We start from the raw sequence: 21,887 nt of genomic DNA on the forward strand, positions 1-21,887 counted from the left end.
GTTTTCCATTTTCATCCAGTAATAGAAAACAATAAAACAATGTCCAAATAGCATGATGCCTAGGAGCCATCACCACTATTTACAGCAACCTGTGCTCTCACACCAAACCTTAAAAAAAAATGGTCACCTCTTCCACTTCAAGCCAACTAGGCTTTATAATAGTAACAACTGCCATTAACAGCCCTGCCTAGCATTCCCCCATATCTGCACATATGCATTCTTCACATAAATGCTATTTATATGCTCCAGATCTATTATTCACAGCCTAAATGACAAAGATATTGGAAGACTACGTCTGTTCAAAGCAATACCTTTCACCATAACCTCCTTCATCACAGGAAACCTCACATTAACAGCAACACCTTTCCTTGCAGGCTTTTACTCCAAAGACCTAATCATCAAAACTGCCAACACGTCCTACACCAAGGCCTGAGCCCTAGTAATTACACTTATTGCCACATCCCTAACCACTGTCTACAGCACTCAAATTATCTTCTTTGCACTCTCAGGAGAGCCTCACTTCTCCACTCAAACTCGAATTAATGAAAATAATCCACTCCTAATTAATGCTATTAAATGTCTTGTAATTGGAAGTGTTTTCACTGGATTCTTTATCTCCAGCAACATCTCTCCAACAATTATGCCACAAATAACTATGCCTTATCACTTGAAATTAACAGCCCTTGCTGTGACTATTTCAGGGTTTATTCTGACACTCAAAATCAAACTTACCACACAAAATCTAAAATTCAATTATCCTGCACACCTATTCAAATTCCCTAATCTACTCAGATACTTTTCAAATACCACACCCTGACTCTGCCATATCTAAACCCATCAACAAGTCAAAAATTAGCATCACTACTGTTAGATCTAATTGAACTAGAAAATGCACTACTAAAATCTACCCCCCTTTTCCAAATAAACATTTCTATATTAGTCCTAGACCAAAAAGACCTGGTTAAAGTTTATCTCCTCTCTTCCTTCATTACACTTGGCTGTAAGCATAGTTCTATTTAATCTCCACAACTAACTTCCACACTTATCACAACACCAATAAATAATGACCAACCAGTAACAGTCACTAGCCAAGGTTCATAACACAGCAATTCCTACATCTTCCTTGCTAAGAACCCCAGCCTACCCAGTATTATAAATCACCCAATCTTCCATTCCATTAAACTGAAACACACTCCCTACTTCCTCATCCTTTAAAATGTAAATAATTACTGCAAGCTCTATTAGTTCCCCTGAAAGGAACATGCTTAAGACAGTCTTATCAGAACTCAAACCTCAGAATACTGCTCAGTGGCCATAGCTGTTGTATAACCGTATGACTCCTAGATAAAATTATAAAACCAATATGCCCCAAAACAACCCACTAAAATTTACTGCAATATCACAACCAATTCCACCACTTACAGTTAACCCAAGCCAACCATAAATAGGTGAAAGTTTTGAAGAAAAACCTACAAAACTAACTACAAAAATCATATTTAAAATAAATACAATGTGTGTCATCACCATTCTGACATGGAAGCTAACCATGGCCAATGCCGTGAAAAATCATCACAGGGTTTCAACTATAAGAACACTTATGACCAACATTCGAAAGTCCCACCTATTAATTAAAATAGTTAATATTAAAATTAATTACAATTTTTATCAATGCATATATTGATCTACCAGCTCAACAATCATTTCATCATGATGACAGTTAAGTTCCCTACTAGACATTTGTCTAATTCTACAAATCTTAAGGGGGTTACTCCTGACAATGTATTTTACATCAGATACAACAACTGCCTTTTCATCAGTAGCCCATATCTGGTCAAAATGTAAATGACAGATGAATTATACCATATGTGCATGCAAACGGAGCTTCTGCATTTTTTTTTTATGTGCTTATTTATTCATGTAGGGTGAGGCTTGTCTTACGGATCTTACACCTTTCCAGAAAAATGAAACATCAGAATCATCTCTATTTACATCTCTATTTATAATAATAGCTACAGTATTTAGAGGTTACATTCACCATGCGGGAGCAACAGTCATTACCAATCTCCTTTCAGCAATTCCTTATGTTGGCACCAATCTCGTCCAAGGAACCTGAGGAGAACTCTCAGTTGACAAAGTCACCCTTACATGATTACCTTACACCCATACCTTCCATATATCCTTCCATTTCTTACTGTACTTTAGCAGTTGTCCTCTTACTATTCCTTTATAGTACAGGCTCTAATAGTCCAACAGGAACCTTATTCAACATGGACAAAATCCTATTTCATCCATACTACACAGTCAAAGATATCTTGGCTGCCTTGCTCCTATTTCTGATCCTACTAGGACTAGTACTACATTCCCCTTACCTTCTAGGGGACCCAGACAACTATATTCCAGCTAACCTCTCAGCACTCCCCCTCACATCAAGCCACAGTGATACTTCTTAAACCCATACACTATCCCACAATTAATTCCCATCAAACTAGGGGGCCTACTGGCCTTAATCCTCTCAATCCTAATTTCACCAGGTATCCCAATACTTAACACATCAGAACAAGAGAATATAGAGACCCCTTAGCCAATGTCCATTCTGAGTGCTCACAGCATTCACTCATACTAACACTAACATGAATTACAGGACAACCTGTTGAACCTCCATTTATTACTATTGGGTAACTAGCATCTATTTTATACTTCCTTCTAAATCTCGTCCTTATGCCACTCACAGGCATCATTGAAAACAACCTCCTAAGATGAAAATTCTTTGTAGTATATTTATTACCCTAGTCTTACAAACCAGAAAAGGAGAACAGCATTCACTTTGGCAGCACATTTACTAGATTATAACAATACAGAAAAGATCAGTATGTCCCCTGCACAAGGATAACACACAACTGTGGTTGCCAAGGGGGGAGGGGCAAGGGAGTGGGAGGAACAGGGAGTTTGGGGTTAGTAGATGCAAATTATTACATTTAGAATGGATAAGTAATGAGGTCCTATTACACAGCACAGGGAACTATATCCAGTCTCTTGGGATAGAACATGATGGAATATGAGAAAAAAATGTGTATATTATGTATGACTGGGTCACTTTGCTATACAGAAAAAATTGATACAACAGTATAAATCAACTATAATTTAAAAATTCTTTAAAAAAGGAAAAGAAAAAGAGAACACACCCCCTGAAGGCTAAAGGAAGAAGCTCCAGCTCCACCATCAGCACCCAAAACTGAAATTCTACTTAAACCATTTCCTGAACGATTTGTTATGGGACATTGACACTACTTTTAAGCACTAGGTAAGTAATAAAAATGGCACCATTAAAACCAACACTGCTACATATTTCATGCATTATGCACCCTTCTACATATATAAGTATGTATACGTTTATCACACATAATACAGGATATGTATAATCACACATTAATTATCTATGCCATGCTTATAAGCACATACATTATCCTCTTGACACTACATAACACATTATACTGGCCAATTCACATTGTACTCTTGTTCCTACAAATATCCGTGAAGTAAATGAACTTTTTAATATTATATAGGACTGATATATTGATTAATCATACATACCACATTTAGTCAAATCATTTCCAATCAACATGCTTATCATAACCAAGAACCAGAGCTTCATCAGCATATTAAAAGAAACCATTGACCTGCCCACAAAACATGTCCCTCTTATTGCTCCAGACCCACAAAGCATGGAGGTTTCTATGAATGAACTATATGTGGCATCTGGTTCTAACTTCAGGGCCATCTCACCTAAAACTGCCGCCGCTTTCCCCTGAAATAAGACATCTTGATGGACTAATGACTAATCAGCCAGTGCTCACACATAACTGGTTTCATACATTTGGTATTTTTTTAATTTGACAGCTGGGGTAGAGGGGGTGGCAGCTGCGGGAATGTTGTGACTTCACTGTGGCTGTCAAAGACTTTAGCACAAAGTGAAGAAAGAAAGATAAAGACAAATACCATATGATATCACCTTTATGTGGAATCTAAAATATGGCACAGATGAACCTATCCACAGAACAGAAACAGACTCACAGACATGAAGAGCAGGCTTGTGTTTGCCAAGGAGGAGGGAGGGGGGAGGGAGTGGGATGGACTGGGAATTTGGGGTTAGTAGATACCCCAAACTATTACATTTAGAGTGGATAAGCAATGAGGTCCTGCTATATAGCACAGGGAACTATACCCAGTCACTTGTGATAGAAGATGATAGAAGACAATATGAGGAAAAGAATGTGTATATATATGTATAACTGGGTCACTTTGCTATACAGTAGAATTTGACAGAACATTGTAAATCAACTGTAATAAATTGAAAAAAAAAAAGACCTTAGCACAGTCAAGTAATTTGTAGCTGAGCTTAAATTGAATATTATTTACCAACATAATCAACAATCAGGTGTTATTCAGTCATTGGTTATGGGACATAAAGCAATTACACACATACATACACATGCACACAGGTATCAGGAAAATAGCTTGTTTAATCAAACTCCCTTATTCCTCACTAAATCTCACACTTTATATGTCATCATCATCCTGCCAAACCCCCCAAACAAGGCAAAACATACAAATACATAAAATTCAACTAACTCATTAAACAAACATATTACCCTTATTTTTCCAACCTGAAGTCAGCATAACTACAAACTAGCCTCTGAACTATACTAGTGAATTACTTAGATATACAGTTTCTATAGAAGGATATCCCTATAGATCTGCATTTACCTCAAACAAAGTCAAAATTAAAGTACATTTTAACACTATATAAAAGAAAAATTAATTAATTCAATACTAATTTTAACATAACCTAAACTATTATACTGAATACTAATACATCACTTAAATACATAAATCTTATATGTACAATCTGTTGATGTAGCTTAATAATTAAAGCAAGGCCCTGAAAATTCCTGCCTGGATGAATTTACTAACTCCACAAATACATAGGTTTGGTCCCAGCCTTTCAATTAATTTTTTTAAGATTTTTTTTTTCTATTATAGTTGATTTACAACATTCTGTCAATTTCTGCTGTACAGAAAAGTGACCCGGTGTGTGTATATATATATATATATATATATATATATATACACATTCTTTTTCTCACATTATCCTCCATCATGTTCCACCACAAGTGTCAATTAATTTTTAATAAAATTTACACATGCAAGCATCTGCCTCCCAGTGAGAATGCCCTTTTAGCCATAAAAGATTAAAAGGAGCAGACATCAAGCACACCAAAAGGAGCTCACAACACCATGCTTAACCACACCCCCACGGGAAAGAGCAGAGATAAAGAATTAAGCCATAAACAAAAGTTTGACAGAGTTCAAGTACCCAATCAGCATTGGTAAATTTTGTTCCAGCCACTATGGTCAAACGACTAACCCAAACTAACAGAAATCTGGCATAAAGCACGTTAAAGAGCACTCCAAAATATAGTTAAGTCCTAGCTAGGCTATAAAAATTTCATAGCTAAAATAAAAGAAGCTACAAAAGTGACCTTAACATTTCTGACTACATGACAGCTAAGATCTGAACAGGGACTGAAGACTCCACTATGCTTAGCCCTATAACTCAAATAATCACAACAATAAAATCATTTGCCATAACACTACTATCAAAAGCCTAAAACTCAGAGTCCCCATTGTGGCTCAGTGGTTAAGAACCCGATATAGAGTCAGTGAGGATGCGGGTTCAATCTCTGGCCTCGCTCAATGGGTTAAGGACGCAGCATTGCTGCGAGCTGTGCTGCGGGTCTTAGACGTGGCTCAGATCTGGTGTTGCTGTGGCAGTGGCATAGGCTGGCAACTGTAGCTCCAACTCGACCCCTAACAGTTTACAAGAACAAACATCTATATGGCAAAATAGTGAGACGATTTATAAGCAGCGGTGACAAGCCTAACAAGCCTGACGATAGCTAGTTGTCCAGAAAATAATTTTAGTTCAATTTAAAATATTTACTTTAAAAATCATAACTTTTAGGAGTTCCCGTCGTGGCTCAGTGGTTAATGAATCCGACTAGAAACGATGAGGTTGTGGGTTTGATCCCTGGCCTTGCTCAGTGGGTTACAGATCCGGAGTTGCTGTGAGCTATGGTGTAGGTCACAGACGAGGCTCGGATCCCGAGTTGCTGTGGCTCTGGCGTAGGCCGGTGGCTATAGCTCCGATTAGACTTCTAGCCTGGGAACCTCCAAATGCCGCGGGAGTGGCCCCAGAAAAGGCAAACAGACATAAAAATAAAATAAATAAAATAAAATATAAAATAAAATAAAAATCATAACTTTTAATTTAACTTTTAAATATTACTCTAAAAAGGTATAGCTTTGTAGACACAGGATACAACTTTTCGTAGAGAGGAAACATACACAATTTCATAGCTGGCTTAAAAGCAGCCACCATTTAAGGTATTCAAGCTCAACAACACATTCATCTTAATACAAGCAGTAAATAAGCCAACTCCTAACTTAATACTGGAGTAACTAATCTATTAATAGAAGCGATACTATTAATATGAGAAACAAAAATGATAAGGTTATATCAGAGCAGACAGCCCACTAATAGTTAATAACAAAATAAACCTAAGCCAACACCTAATTATTTATTAAAAACAACTGTTTACCCAACACAGACATGCATTTAAGGAAAGATTTTAAAAAGTAAAAGGAAGCAGGCAAACACAAAAACATCCCCTCTAGCATGACTCGTGTTAGAAGCACTGCCTACCCAGTGATACCGTTTAGTGGCCATGCAAAGGCAGCAAAATCATTTGTTTTCTAAATAAGGACTTGTGTAACTGGCCACATGAGGGGTTTACTGTCTCTTACTTTTGATCAGTGAAATTGACTCTCCTGTGAAATATAATAAGAAGGCCCTATGGAGCGTTCATTAACAAATCCAAAAAATAATAATAATAAACAATAACCAAACCTCAAGGGATAACAAAACTTTTAATGGATTAACAATTTTGGTTGGGGGAGTTCCCATCATGGCTCAGTGGAAACAAATCTAACTAGTATCCATGAGGCTGCAGGTTTGATCCCTGGCCTCACTCAGTGGGTTAAGAATCCGACGGTGCCATGAGCTGTGATGTAAGTCGCAGACGCAGCTCAGATCTCACGTTGCTCTGGCTTTGGCCATGGTGTAGGCCAGCAGCTACAGCTGTTTCTCAACCTCTAGCCTGGGAACTTCATATGCCTCGGTGCGGCCCTAAAAAGATAAAAAACAAAAACAAAAACAAAAACAAAAACAAAAACAAAAAAACCATTTTGGTTGGGATGACCTCAGAGAAGAAAACAACCTCCAAGTGATTAAAATTTAGACCAACTAGTCAACATGCTTTATCACTTATTGATCCAAAATATTGATCAACAGAACAAGCTACCCTATTCTAGACTTCATATCGACAAAAGGGTTTAAGACCTCAATGTCAGATCAGAACATCCCAGTGGTGCAACCACTATTAACGGTTCGTTTGTTCAATGATTAAAGTACTAAGTGATCTGGGTTGAGACCAGAGTAATCCAGGCAGGCTTCTATCTATTACACATTTCTCCCAGTACAAAAGAACAAGAGAAATAAGGTCTCCTTAACAGAAGCATCTTCAAATTAATTAATGATATCATCTCAATTCAATAATGTACACATACCCTATGCAAGGACATGGTTTGTTAGGGTGGCAGAACCCAGAAACTGCATAAAACTTAAACTTTTATTGGCAGAGGTTCATTCAATTCCTCTTCCTAACAATCAACAGTCTTTCACTCATCATCTCAATCCCCACTGGTATAGCATTCTTCATGTTAATTGGACAAAAAGTTCTAGGTTATATGTATCTCTGAAAAGGTACCAAACATTGTCAGCCCCTATGGATTATTACAATCCATTGCTGATTCTGTCAAATTATTTATTAAGGAACCACTATGATCATCAATTTCTATGTTTGTCATTGCACCAATTCTAACCCTAACCTTAGCTCTCACCATATGAACCCCTTTTCCCATACCTTGCCTACTAAGTAACCTAAACCTACATGGACTATTTACACCAGCCATATCGAGCCTAGCCTTTTCTTCCATCCTCTGATCCAGATGGGCTTCAAACTCAAAATAAGCACTACTTAGAGCCCCACAAGCAATAGCACAGATGATCTCATATGAAGTAACACTAGCAATTACTCTCTTGTCAATCCTCTTGATAAACAGGTCATTTACACTTTCAATACTAATTATTACACAAGCATACATATGACTAATTTTCCCATCCTGACCCCTAGCCATAATATGATTTATTTCCACTCTAGCAGAAACCAAATGAGTCTCATTTGATTTAACAGAAGGAGAATAAGGACTTGGATTTGGCTTCAATATAGAACATGCAGCAGCACCATGCACCCTATTCTTCCTGGCAGAATATGGCAATATCATCATAATAAATATTTTCACAACAATCTTATTTCTAGGAGCATTTCATAATCCCTACTTATTATAACAATGTACAGTTGATTTCATCGGTAAAACACTCCTCCTAACTGCCCTTCTATGAGTTCAAGCATCCTACCCATGATTCCAACATGATCAACTACTCATAAATCTCTTATGAAAAAAGATTCACCCCCAACACTATGCCTAACACTAGCACTATGTACATGACAGGTTTCACTACCTATCATCACATCAAGCATGCCATCACAAACATAAGAAATATGTATGGCAAAGAGCTACTTTTTTTTTTTTTTTTTTTTGCTTTTGAGGACCACACCCGTGGCATATGGAAGTTCCCAGGCTAGGGGTTGAATCAGACCTGCAGCTGCCAGCTTACACCACAGCCACAGCAACACAGGATCCAAGCCATGTCTGTGACCTACACCACAGCTCACGGCATTGACAGATCCTTAACCCACTGAGTGAGGCCAGGGAGCAAACCCAAATCCCCATGGATCCTAGTTGGGTTCGTTAACTGCTGAGCCACAAAGGGAACTCCCTAGAGTTTATTCATCTGATTAGTTTTTTCTACAGACATATTTCTTTTTGATAAAAGGAATGTCCTCTTACATTAGCAGCTTACGATCTAATAGTCATGTTCAGATGACTTAAAAGTAAACAGATAGATACATCTTAACACAAACAAAATAATGCATACTGGATTACATAGATGTTCAGAGAAAATTGGGACTGTACCATGAAATAATACAGTTACTCTGATAGAGTAAGTAATAGAGGTTTATATCCTCTTATTTCTAAAATAATAGAAAGTGGACCTACTCATAAGAATTCAAAATTCTTCATGCTACCCCATTACATCATGTTCCATAGTAAAGCTATGTAAGCTAAATAAGCTCTGGGGCCCATGCCCCAAAAATGTTGGTTTATAGCCTTCCTGTACCAACAAACTCTATTATCTTCACTATCACTCTACAGACCATCACCTCAGGAACCAAAATTGTAATAACAAGCTCATATTGGTTACTTACCTGAATCGGGTTCGAAATAAACATACTAGCCATTACTTCCATTCTAATTTAAAAAAATCAACTTATGAGCTATAGAAACATCCACCACATTAATTATTAGAGAAATGCAAATCAAAACTACTATGAGGTGCCACCACACACCTGCCAGAATGGCCATCATTATCAAGTCAACAAATAACAAATGCTGGAGAGGGTGTGGAGAAAAGAGTACCCTCCTTTGCTGTTGGTGGGAATGTATATTGGTACAATCACTATGGAAAACAGTATGGAGGTATCCCAGAAAATTAAATTCAGAACTACCACATGACCCAGCAATCCCACTCTTGGACATATATCTGGACAAAACTTTCCTTGAAAAAGACATGTGCACCCACATGTTCATTGCAACACTATTCACAATAGCCAAGACATGGAAACAACCTAAATGTCCATTGACAGATGATTGGATTAAGAAGATGTGGTATATATACACAATGGAATACTACTCAGCCATAAAAAGAACAAAATAATGTCATTTGCAGCAACATGGATGGAACTAGAGACTCTCATACTAAGTGAAGTCAGAAAGAGACAGAAAAATACCAAATGATATCACTTGTATCTGGAATCTAATATACAGCATAAATGAACCTTTCCACAGAAAAGAAACTCATGGACTTGGAGAACAGACTTGTGGTTGCCCAGGCAGAGGGGGAGGGAATGGGGTGGACTGGGAGCTTGGAGTTAATAGATGCAAACTATTGCCTTTGGAGTAGATAAGCAATGAGATCTTGCTGTATAGCACAGGGAACTATATCTAGTTACCTGTGATGGAACATGATGGAGGATAATGTGAGAAAAAAAATGTATATATATATGTGTGTGTGTGTGTGTGTGTGGGACTGGGTCATTTTGCTATACAACAGAAAACTGACAGAATACTGTAAACCAACTATAATGGAAACAAATAAAAATTATTTTTTTAAAAAAAGGAACACCCACCAAATATTTTCTAACACAAGCCATGGCATCAAGACTACTTATAATGCAGAGTTCCCATTGTGTGCTCAGTGGTAATGAACCTGACTAGTATCCATGAGGTTGTGGGTTCAATCCCTGGCCTCATTCAGTGGGTTAAGGATCTAGCATTGCCGTGAACTGTGGTGTGGGTCGCAGATGTGGCTCAGATCCCATGTTGCTGTGGCTGTGGTGTAGGCAGGCAGCTGTAGCTCTGATTCGACCCATACTCTGCTAACTTCCATATGCCTTGGCTGCAGCCCTAAAAAAGACCAAAAAAAAAAAAACCCAAAAAACTACTTACAATGACTTTATTATTAATCTAAAATATTCCAGTCAATGAACTATTACAAAAATATTTAATCAAAGGAGTTCACCTCCTTAGAGAGCCTTCCCTCGCTTCTCCATTGGTAGTATTTGTAAACTGAATTGTATCTTTTTGTTGTTGATATATTAGTCTCCCCTACTAGACTGAGCTTCGCAAGGGCAGGGACCATGACTTGGTCAATAATAAATCGCTAGTGCCTAGCACAAATGCCTGGCACAAGGCAGTTACTCAATAAGTTGTGGGGGAATAAATGTGGAGTAAAGTTTGCCCCACCCCACATTAAATGATGTCCTAGGAATTTCTGCTATGGCTCAGTGGGTTACGAATCTGACTAGTGTCCACGAGGCTTTGGGTTCAATCTCTGGCCCTGCTCAGTGAGTGAAGGATCCAGCGTCACCACAAACTGCGGTGTAGTTCGCAGGTGTGGCTCAGATTTGCTATTGGCTGTGGCTGTGAAGTAGGGTACGAGCTGCAGCTCTGATTCAACCCCTAGCCTAGGAGCTTCCATATGCTGCAGGTGCAACCCTAAAAAGAATAAAGAAACAAACAAAACACAGACCTAAACACTTCTCAATTTCGTCTAGTTCCCATTCTAATTCTGGATCAATCTAACTTCTTCACCATGAGCTATGAAGGAAGTCTTTGCTATCTAGTCTACCGTTATGTCAGTGGGAGCACTACTTTTCATGCCTGGGTATTATGAGAAAACTGACATTTGCCATCTCAAGAGGAAGGGCACAATGATTTAAGTGAAAAAAAAAAAAAAGGCTTTTACAACTTCCAATCATGGGAGTGAGGTGTGTGGAGGATGGAAGTTCCTAATAAAGAAAATAGCTTGGTTAATCAACAAGAAGTGCAAATTTAATGAGAACTCTACAACAGCTGAGGTGCAGACCTCATCTTTTACAGCTGCTGCCTTCAGCAAGAGCAATGGAGATGATAAATCAGAAATCTGGAATCATTACCAAACTGCAAAGATCCAGTCCAAACAGTAGTTGACCTCCAGGAGTGACATTGGAGTTTTGGAACCTAAATGCATCCAGATGTCCAAGCAATCAATAATCCCCAAGGAAACCAGCTGAATTAGCTGGAACCTAACAGACTGTATCCTGAAAGAAATTGGACAGGACCTAAAAGAAATCCATTTGTAGGCCAAAATTGGAATAGAGATCAGAAAACAAGAGTTTGGTACTACTGCTGCAATTCAATTCAATGACAATGGATACTTCTTTTCCCAATAGACTATAAACTCCATGAGGACAGGAGTTCTGTTCATCTCTTTACAGATATATCCCCATAACCTAGCCCAGGGACATATATGTAGCAAATCTTCATCAAATATCTGTTGAAAGAGTGAATGAATAAATAAATAAATGCTGTAGAATCCTTTCTTAAAATCTTGCAGCATTTTGTTGCTGTCAATTTCTCCAGTTTTGTGTGTCTCCATTCTCTACCATGTAACTGAAGGTGGCGGACATGGAGCTCTCACCTACTGATGGTGGAAATTAAACACCATGAAAACCTATTTGGCTGTATCTACTGAAGTTGAATATATGCATACATGATGACCCAATAACATCATTTCTAAGTATATGCTCAGTAGAAATATGCATATATGTTCACTAAATGACATGTGTAACATGTTTATAGCAATCTCTATTCACAATGGCCCCAAGTTGCAAACTACCAAGATGCCCATCTATGGTAGAATGGATAAATATGTTATAATATAATCATACAATGGAGTATGGTGATAAAAAAACAGTCGACAATTACAGGCAATGGTGTGGGTAAACATGAAAAATATATATAGTGTGTGAAAGAAACCAGACATAAGGATACCAGTGTATGATTTAATTTATATAAAGTTCAAAATCAAGCAAAATAATCCATTCAATTAGAAGAAAATGGATACCCTTGGGGCTGGTAGTGACCAAAAGTGTTTATGGTAGATATTGAGGAATATTAGCAGTGATTCGTTTCTTGATCTGAGGGCTGGTTACATGGATATATTCAGACTGCAAACATTCATTGTACCACATGCACTTATGATTTGTGCCTTTTTGTTGTATTTGTTATACTCCATTTAAAATTTGTTTTTAAATAAAAAATTATAATTCTAGTCAATGACTTGCAAACCCTAATGCTTTTAGAGGCCACTATGTGTACTTCATGTGAGAGAAGTGGGCCAGTAGGTCAGACATGGGGGAAAAAAGAAGTAGGAATCGGGGGGCGGGGGGGCTGCAGTGAATAGGGAGGCAAGCCCTTCCAAAGACATTTAAATTCAGATTTTTTAAAAAACTCTGTGCTCATGCAACCAAACATGACTGTGGGACTAATTCAATCCACATGTAACCAATCATAGATTTGTTCAGGTCCAGTCCACACCCAATCACCTACAGTCTCTAGACACACCTGAGAGCATGACCCCAAACCTTCACTCTCAAGCTGCCTTTCACCACCTTCTCCCATGGCAATGCATTCCTCATCCTCCAGGGTCTAGATCAAATGTTTATTCATTGGAAAGTCTTACCGACCCCTCCCTTCTCAGGCGTTAATAATCTCTTTCTCCTTTGTGCTCCCATGAGACTATGTCTCTTCCACAGAGTATAAACTCTAAGAGGACAAGGACTTCTCTTTTTTTCACAGCCTGATCTTCAGCACCTAGAACAGCACCTCACACAGCAGGCAGATGCTTGCTGTGTATATTGAGAGACAGAAACAGAAAGACTGTACCTCTGTAATTATGCTCTTTATCTAGAAAGATGTGGTTATAAAGCCCACAAATATGCATAGCTATTCAATATTCCACACCAAATCCAGAAAACTACATAAACAGTCCCTTAATTGGGCTAGAATTGGAAATGTTTCTTTATTCTATTATAGCACTATGTCAGTGCCTAAAACTACTCCAGTGGGTATACGGATTTTCTTCTTGACTCGGGAATGATAGCCCATGAGGTATTTCCATCTTGGAAGCTTCTTCAACTTGGATCCTCATTCTCTACTTCCTATCCCTACTAGACCTTTAGCTTATTAAAGCCAATCCTCATCCTTCTTGTGTTCTGTTTCCAATGCACCTTTTCAGCCTTGTGGATCTTCTTTTTGTCCCACTGTTGGTTTAGAGGTTAGGGCCTGAGGAGGGGGTACAGATCCTTTGAGGAGGAGATGAGAGGTACTCACCCTGGCCTTCCTCATGGCTGATTATCAAAAAAGCAATCAGATATGTCATACTACCAAGATTAACCCCCACTACCTCATCCTCTATGCATTTTTATGCTAAAAGAATATCTCCTCCTGCTACACTAGCCTTGGTATATGCCATAAGAAAGTGAGAGTGGAGTTCCCGTCCTGGTGCAGTGGTTAACGAATCCAACTAGGAACCATGAGGTTGCGGGTTCGGTCCCTGCCCTTGCTCAGTGGGTTAACGATCCGGCGATGCCGTGAGCTGTGGTGTAGGTTGCAGACGCGGCTCGGATCCTGCGTTGCTGTGGCTCTGGTGTAGGCCGGTGACTATAGCTCTGATTGGACCCCTAGCCTGGGAACCTCCATATGCCACGAGAGCGGCCCAAAGAAATAGCAAAAAGACAAAAAAAAAAAAAAAAAAAAAAAAAAAAAAAAAGAAAGAAAAAGAAAGTGAGAGTGAAGGGAAAAAAAATACATCTTTCTACCCTTCTATCAAAATAATAATCATCACACTGTATTTTGATTTGTTACATACACTCTGCTTCCCTTAGGAGACTGTGAGCTCCCTAAGGGCATGGACTATGTTTTATTTTTCTATACATCTACGAATTCTCAAGGCTCTCACAAAGGGGTGGAGGTGGATGCCATCTGGTGATGTGCTCTGTTGGGTAGTGGCTGAAGGAAAAGCCACTGCCCCTGGTGAGAAAAAAAAAAAAAAGAGCATTTTAAAATAAATTCATGTTTGGCTCCAACAGATTGCATCTGTCCAATGTGTTCTGTACAGTTGTACTTATGATACTAAAGACAAAAACACCAAGTGGGAGTCTGGGCAACTGAACGTTTAGACCATTCAGAGTGATGGGTCTGCATAATAGCTCTCTCCATTGCAAGTTTTGGGTACCCACTCTGCCTTTAGTGTTTAGAATATTGCATGCAGGGCAGAAGATTTAAGATGCCACAAGTACACTCTCTGGACTCTAAGAGCATCCACAGGCACCACCAGGCACCAGCACCATACACAGCCTAACACTGGGGTGGAATTTCAGACAATATTTTTTTAGTTAAAAATAGTTTTTTTCGGAGTTCCCGTCGTGGCGCAGTGGTTAACGAATCCGACTAGGAACCATGGGGTTGCGGGTTCGATCCCTGCTCTTGCTCAGTGGGTTAACGATCCGGCGTTGCCGTGAGCTGTGGTGTAGGTTGCAGACGCGGCTCGGATCCTGCGTTGCTGTGGCTCTGGCGTAGGCCGGTGGCTACAGCTCCAATTCAACCCCTAGCCTGGGAACCTCCATATGCCGCGGGAGCGGCCCAAGAAATAGCAACAATAACAACAACAACAACAAGAACAACAAAAAGACAAAAAAAAATAGTTTTTTTCTTAATACAAATAATACATGTTAAACATGGAAGATTAGAAAATATAAGAAACCACATGTAATTTTTTCCAAATACATGTGATACTAGTACCTAGAAATAAACACCATAACTCATTCCAGACTCTCATATAGCAACCCTGGCACTTATCTCAGTGTTTGGCTCCTTTTTTTTTTTCTTTTTAGGGCTGCACCTGTGGCATATGGAGGTTCCCAGGCTAAAGGTCCAATCAGAGCTACAGCTGCCAGCCTATACCACAGCCACAGCAATGCAGAATCCGAGCCATGTCTGTGACCTACACCATAGCTCACGGCAACACCAGATCCTTAACCCACGGAGAAAAGCCAGGGGTCGAACTGGCAACCTCATGGTTCCTAGTTGGATTCATTTCGCTGCGCCACAACAGGAACTCCTGGCTATATCATCATGTTACTTCAATTCTGTTCCCCATGGTTTCTGCCAGGTGTGGTCCTCTCCTCAGTGCCCATTGCCACTGCCACTTCCCTCTGGCCATACTGACTCTCATCTCTGGTGGACAATAAGCATTGTCTGTTGCTCTTTTTTCATTCTATGACACACATGATGTTATGGCATAATCTCTACATCCTGCTTCTCCTAAACCCTTCCATTTGGATTATGAAGAGCGTATTTTGTAAACTAAAAAATTTGTAACTATGTTCCTGCTACAACCATCCTAATTCTCCTCAAAGCAAGACAGAAACCCCTTACTAGAAAAGAGGAAAGACACCCTCATGTGCTCACACAAGATACACTGTTTTTAAAAATTTTACTGACGTTAAAGCACACATTGAGGGATGTGTGTAAAAAATAAATGCATTTATATTTATGTGTAAATATATTTATATGTAATACATATATTTATATGTAATATACAAATGTGAATAATCACAAAGATAATATCTGTGTGACTGCCAGCTAGGTCAAGAAATAGAATGATGCTAGGCTTTCAGAAGTGCCCCCATCACATTCCATCCATCCTCTCAGAAGATAATACTTGCCTTGACTTATATCACTGTACCTTGGTTTTGCCTGGATTTTTTTAACTTTATGTAAGCAGCATCATACATTACATATCTGTTTAAGACTTCTATCATTCAACTTTATATCTATGAGATTCATACTTGGTTTGCCACTATTTTATGTAGCCCTAAGAGAGAAAAAAAACACTACCAATTAAACTATGACACAAAGCTTTCCTATCATTTACAATTTTTATTTTACACCTCTTTAGAGTTCGTTTAGACTTTTATCACATATTATTCGTATGCACTGATAAAAAAAGGAAATAAAAGCAAAGTAAATTGACAAGGTGTTCCTAAAACTCCTTTATGCTCAGAATTCAATTCTTCTAAATCACCTTTGACTCACAATTAAGGATGTGCATTTCTTTTTTTGTCATTCATGATACCGTCATACTGGTGACGTGACTTTTCTCCGAAGAGTGTCCCACTCTTGTCTCCAGAGTTTTCTTCTAGGTTGATGACTGCAACTTTGGATGCTGGAACTTTCTTAATCTTACCACAAGTGTCAGTGGAAGGTTTCAAGGCATCAACCAGAATTCACGGTCGTTCCTCAAATAGTCCTTAACAGTACGTTGACTAAAGCATAGAGCCAAGTGGTCCATTCAAATCACCAAGAATAAGAACCAAGTGTGCAAATACTCAGATGATGATAACCATGTAAAAATGGTTGTCTAGCAAATAGTGGCTATAGGATGCCAGCAAGTCCCCAGATGCATGCCAGTTTCTGAGATGGCACAATGTTATTTAATGTGTATTTTAGAAACACTGAAATGCAATAGTAGTTTAATGTATATATCTTGCTTTAGGATATATTAGGAAATGATCATGTGATAGGACTATACTCCCTTAAGATAAGGAGGGAAGAAAATAAACAATCAGAGGTGAATAATTCAGTTTATCAAGAAATATTTGGGGAGTTCCCATCGTGGCTCAGTGGAAACAAATCTGACCAGTATCCATGAGGACACGTGTTCAATCCCTGGCCTTGCTCAGTGGGTTAAGGATCTGGTGTTGCCATGAGCTGTGGTGTAGGTCGCAGATATGGCTCGGATCCTGCATTGCTGTGGCTGTGGTATAGGCCAGCAGCTACAGCTCCGATTCAACTCCTGGCCTGGGAACCTCCATATGCTGCAGATGTGGCCCTAAAAAAAACAAATTAAAAAATACATATATATATAATAAAAAATATATATATGGGCCGAAAAATTAAGAAGCTTATTTAGGTATAAGGTGGATTTGGATGAATTTATTTAAATTTCAACTAAAAAAATTCTTTGCTGTTTTACATCTTCTTTCTCAAATGATTTCACAGTAGCTATGCTCACCATCACAGCAACACTACTGTCAACTATCCACCCAACCTCCAAGACAAGAACTTAGGTGAGAGCTCTCTCACTCATGACCCCCACATACAATCCAAGTCTAAATGGAATCTCTCCAGTCATCTAAAGATCTCTCCTATCTGCCCACGCCTCTCTCCCTTCATCAACATCCCAGTTCAAATCACCATCACTACTTCTTTGATGATACAGACACATCCTTATAGGTCTGTTCTAATCTCCTCTAAGCCCACTACCATCCATCTTCCCTCAGCAAAGAAGGGATCTTCCCAAAGTGTAAATCTAGTCATGCCACCCCATGGCTCTAACAAGTAATGTCCAAACTCCTTACAATGGCTCATAAGTTCCTGCATTTTCTGGCTGAGAAATACACCGTATGGCCAGGCAGGTGCATGCTGAATAACTCTAGGGCACACCTTGCTCTAGACCATAATTTGACTATTATGCTCTGGAGTTGTGCCCTACATAGCAGCCCTCCCCTGCTTACTTCTCCAGCCTCATCGGTACCACTTTCCCTTTTGATCTCCATATTGGACCCACATGAACCTTCTCTTAGTCCCCAAACACACCCAACTCCTTTACAGCTCTGCCTATGCTGTTCTTTTTATGCATACTTAAGCAAGGCCTATTAACCCTCTATGTTTCAATTTGAATGACACTTCCTCAAGAAAGCCTTCCCTGACTGTCCAGGCTTTCTGCACAACCATTCATAGACATGGTTAAAAGTGTAATAGATACCTTTTCATGTACTTTATGATTTGATATCTGTATTCTTGCCTGGCATGTGAACAGACCAAGGAAGGAAATCGTCTCCTTACTGGTTTACTCCCAATGCCCAACATAGTGCCAGGCACAGAGCAGGTTTCAATGAGCAGGGAATGAATGAATGAGTACAAGGATAGATGTAGGATGGATGGATACATAGACAACTGAATGAATGAATGAATGAATGAGTGAATCCCCTTAAGACAAAGAGACAGAATTCATTCATTTGGTAAACCTCAAGGATGTTTGAGGTAAACCTCAGGGATGTTCTTCTCTCCTTCCTCTCCCTACCCTGTCACCCCCACAAACTGATCTGAGAATTGGGACCCTCCAAGGGTTCAAAACTGCCTTCAAACTAGAACGGCCAAATGTAGCAAAGAAAACACGAGATAACCAGTTAAATGTGAATTTCTGATAAGCAGTGAAATATTTTTAACGTCAAAATGAATAATCATTTTGAAATAACAATTTCATTTTGATATACTTTAAAAAGACATTGCTGACTGGCCTTGAGGCTTCTCGCCCTTGGGCCTGCAAGCTGATCCGCTGGAGTACTGATGAGAAAGTGACCCAGAGCTGGAGGAAGAAGACGAGGAAATGGCAGCTTCTCAGGTAACCGTCCTGTCCTAGGTTGGAGTCTATGTCTGCTTTTCCTCCTGAAATGCCATGAATTGAGAATAGACTTCTGACAGTCGAGGATGTGGCCATCAATTTCTCTCCAGAGGAGTGGGAATGTCTGGACCTCAGTCAATGGGACTTATACAGAGATGTGATGATAGAGATCTGCAGACACCTGGTCTCCTTGGAGTATGTTATCTCTAAGCCAGACCTGGTTCGCTTGTTGGAGCAAAAGAAAGATCCCTGGGATGTAAAGGGAGTGGAGACAGTAGCCATAGAGCCAGAATGTGTTCTTTCGAGAGACAGGATTAAGATGGCAGAATAGAAGGACTGCAGCTCAACTTCTCTCCTAAAAACAACAAAATTCACAACTAAAGACTGAGCATACTTCACCAAAATGGACCGGAAACCTTAAAAAAGATACCCTACTCCAGAAGAAAAAGAGGAAGCCACATCAAGAGGTAGGAGGGGCAATTTCAGGATATAAACAACCCCATAACTCCTGGGTGGGAAGCTCCACAGACTGGAAACTAACTGGTTCTCAGAGACTCACCTACAGGAGTGAGAGTTCTGAGCCACACATCAAACTCTCACTGTGGGGATCTGGCACGGGGAGAAAGAGCCCCGGAGCATCTGGCAAACAACAACCCAGGTGGGATCACAGCCCCGCCCCTCAGTAAACAGGCTACCTAAAGACCCCTCAGGCACACAGCTGCCTCTAATCCCATCCAGAGACTTAGCCCCACCCACCAGAGGGATTAGAATCGGCTCCTCCTACCAGGGGGCAGGCATCAGCCCCTCCCATCAGGAAGCCTACACCAAACCTCCATACTGATTTCAGCCACAAGGGAGGCAGATATCAGAAGTAAGAGAGGCTACAACTCTACTATCTATAAAAAGGTCACCACACCAAAAACCTATAAAAATGAAAAGACAGAGAACTATAACTCAGATGAGGGAGAAAGGAAAAACCCCAGAAAATCAGCTAAGCAAGGAGGAGATTCTTAGCCTCCAGGAAAAAGACTTTAGACTATTGATGCTGAAGAAGATGCAAGACACTGGAAATGAACTGGAGGCAAAGATGGATAACTTACAGGAAACACTGAGCAAAGAGATACAAGATATAAAACTTCAACAAGAAGAGATGCAAAATACAATAACTGAAATAAAAAATTCACTAGAAGAAGCTAATAGCAGAATACAGGAGGCAGAATAAGTGAGGTGGGGGACAGATTAGTGGAAATTACGGATGCAGAACAGAAAAGAGAAAAAAGATTGAAAACAAATGAAGAGTGTCTCAGAGAACTCTGGGACAATGTTAAACACACCAACGTCCATATTATAGGGGTACCAGAAGGAGAAGAGAGAGAGGGGGGACAGAAAAAATATTCCAAGAGATAATAGCCAAAAACTTCCCTAACATAGGGAAGGAATCTCACTCAAACCCAGGAAGCACAACAAGTACCATACAAAACAAACCCAAGGAGGAACACCCCAAGACACATACTAATCAAACTCACCAAAATTAAAGACAAAGAGAAAATCTTGAAAGCAGCTAGGGAAAAGAAACAAATAACATATAAGGGAACCCCGATAAGGCTATCGGCAGATTTTTCAATAGAAACTCTGCAGGCCAGAAGGGAGCGGCATGATATACTCAACGTGATGTAAGGTAAAACCTTCCAACCAAGATTACTTTACCCAGCAAGGCTCTTGTTCAGATTTGAGGGAGAAATCAAAACCTTCACAGATAAGCAAAAGCTGAGAGAATTCAGCAACACTAAAGCAGCCTTACAACAAATACTAAAGGAACTTCTATAGGCAGAAAAAAACAAGAGAAGAAGGAAAGGAAAAAGAGCAGCAAAAACAAATCCAAAGTAATTAATAAAATGGCAATAAGAACATACATACCAATAATTACCTTAAATGTGAATGGACTAAACGCCCCAACCAAAAGACACAGACTGGCTGAATGGATACAAAAACAAGACCCATATATATGCTGTCTTCAAGAGACCCACTTCACTTCTAGGGACACATACAAATTGGAAGTGAGAGGATGGAAAAAAATATTTCATGCAAATGGGGATCAAAAGAAAGCTGGAGTAGCAATACTCATATCAGACAAAATAGACTTTAAAATGAAGAATATTTTAAGGGACAAAAAAAGGACATTACATAATGATCAAAGGATCAATCCAAGAAGATGATATAACAATTTTAAATATCTACGCACCCAACACAGGTTCACCACAATATATAAGGCTACTGCTAACAACCTTAAAAAAAGAAATTGACGATAACACAATCATAGTGGGGGACTTTAATACCCCACTTACAGCAATGGACACATCAACCAGACAGAAAATCAATAAGGAAACACAGGCCCTGAATGAAGCATTAAACCAGATGGACGTAATAGATATTTATAGGACATTTCATCCAAAAGTAATAGAATATGCATTCTTCTCAAGAGCACATGGAACATTCTCTAAGATTGATCATATCCTGGGCTACAAATCCAACCTCAGTAACTTTAAGAAAATTGAAATCATATCAAGCATCTTTTCCAACCACAATGCTATATGACTGGAAATCAACAACAAGAAAAAAACTGCAGAAAACACAAACATGTGGAGACTCAACAAAATGCTACTAAACAACCAATGGATCACTGAAGAAATAAAAGAGGAAATTTAAAAATACCTAGCAGCAAATGACAATGAAG

At 39.2% G+C, this 21,887-nt stretch overlaps 1 protein-coding gene and 1 pseudogene across 26 annotated transcripts in view; one reads left to right on the forward strand and one right to left on the reverse strand.

Annotated features, from left to right (window-relative positions):
- Window positions 1-21,887, reverse strand: part of SUDS3 (SDS3 homolog, SIN3A corepressor complex component) — a 423,529-nt gene that overhangs the window by 187,548 nt on the left and 214,094 nt on the right. The gene's annotated exons all lie outside the window — the stretch shown is intronic.
- Window positions 2,816-2,897, forward strand: LOC146396567 (U6 spliceosomal RNA; annotated as a pseudogene).

This window comes from Sus scrofa, chromosome 14, assembly GCF_054392235.1.
Source record: "Sus scrofa isolate SSC_HxYL_T2T_F1_AM1 chromosome 14, Sscrofa_HxYL_maternal_Yorkshire_Landrace_v2.0, whole genome shotgun sequence".
In the NCBI taxonomy this organism is placed as follows: domain Eukaryota; kingdom Metazoa; phylum Chordata; class Mammalia; order Artiodactyla; family Suidae; genus Sus; species Sus scrofa.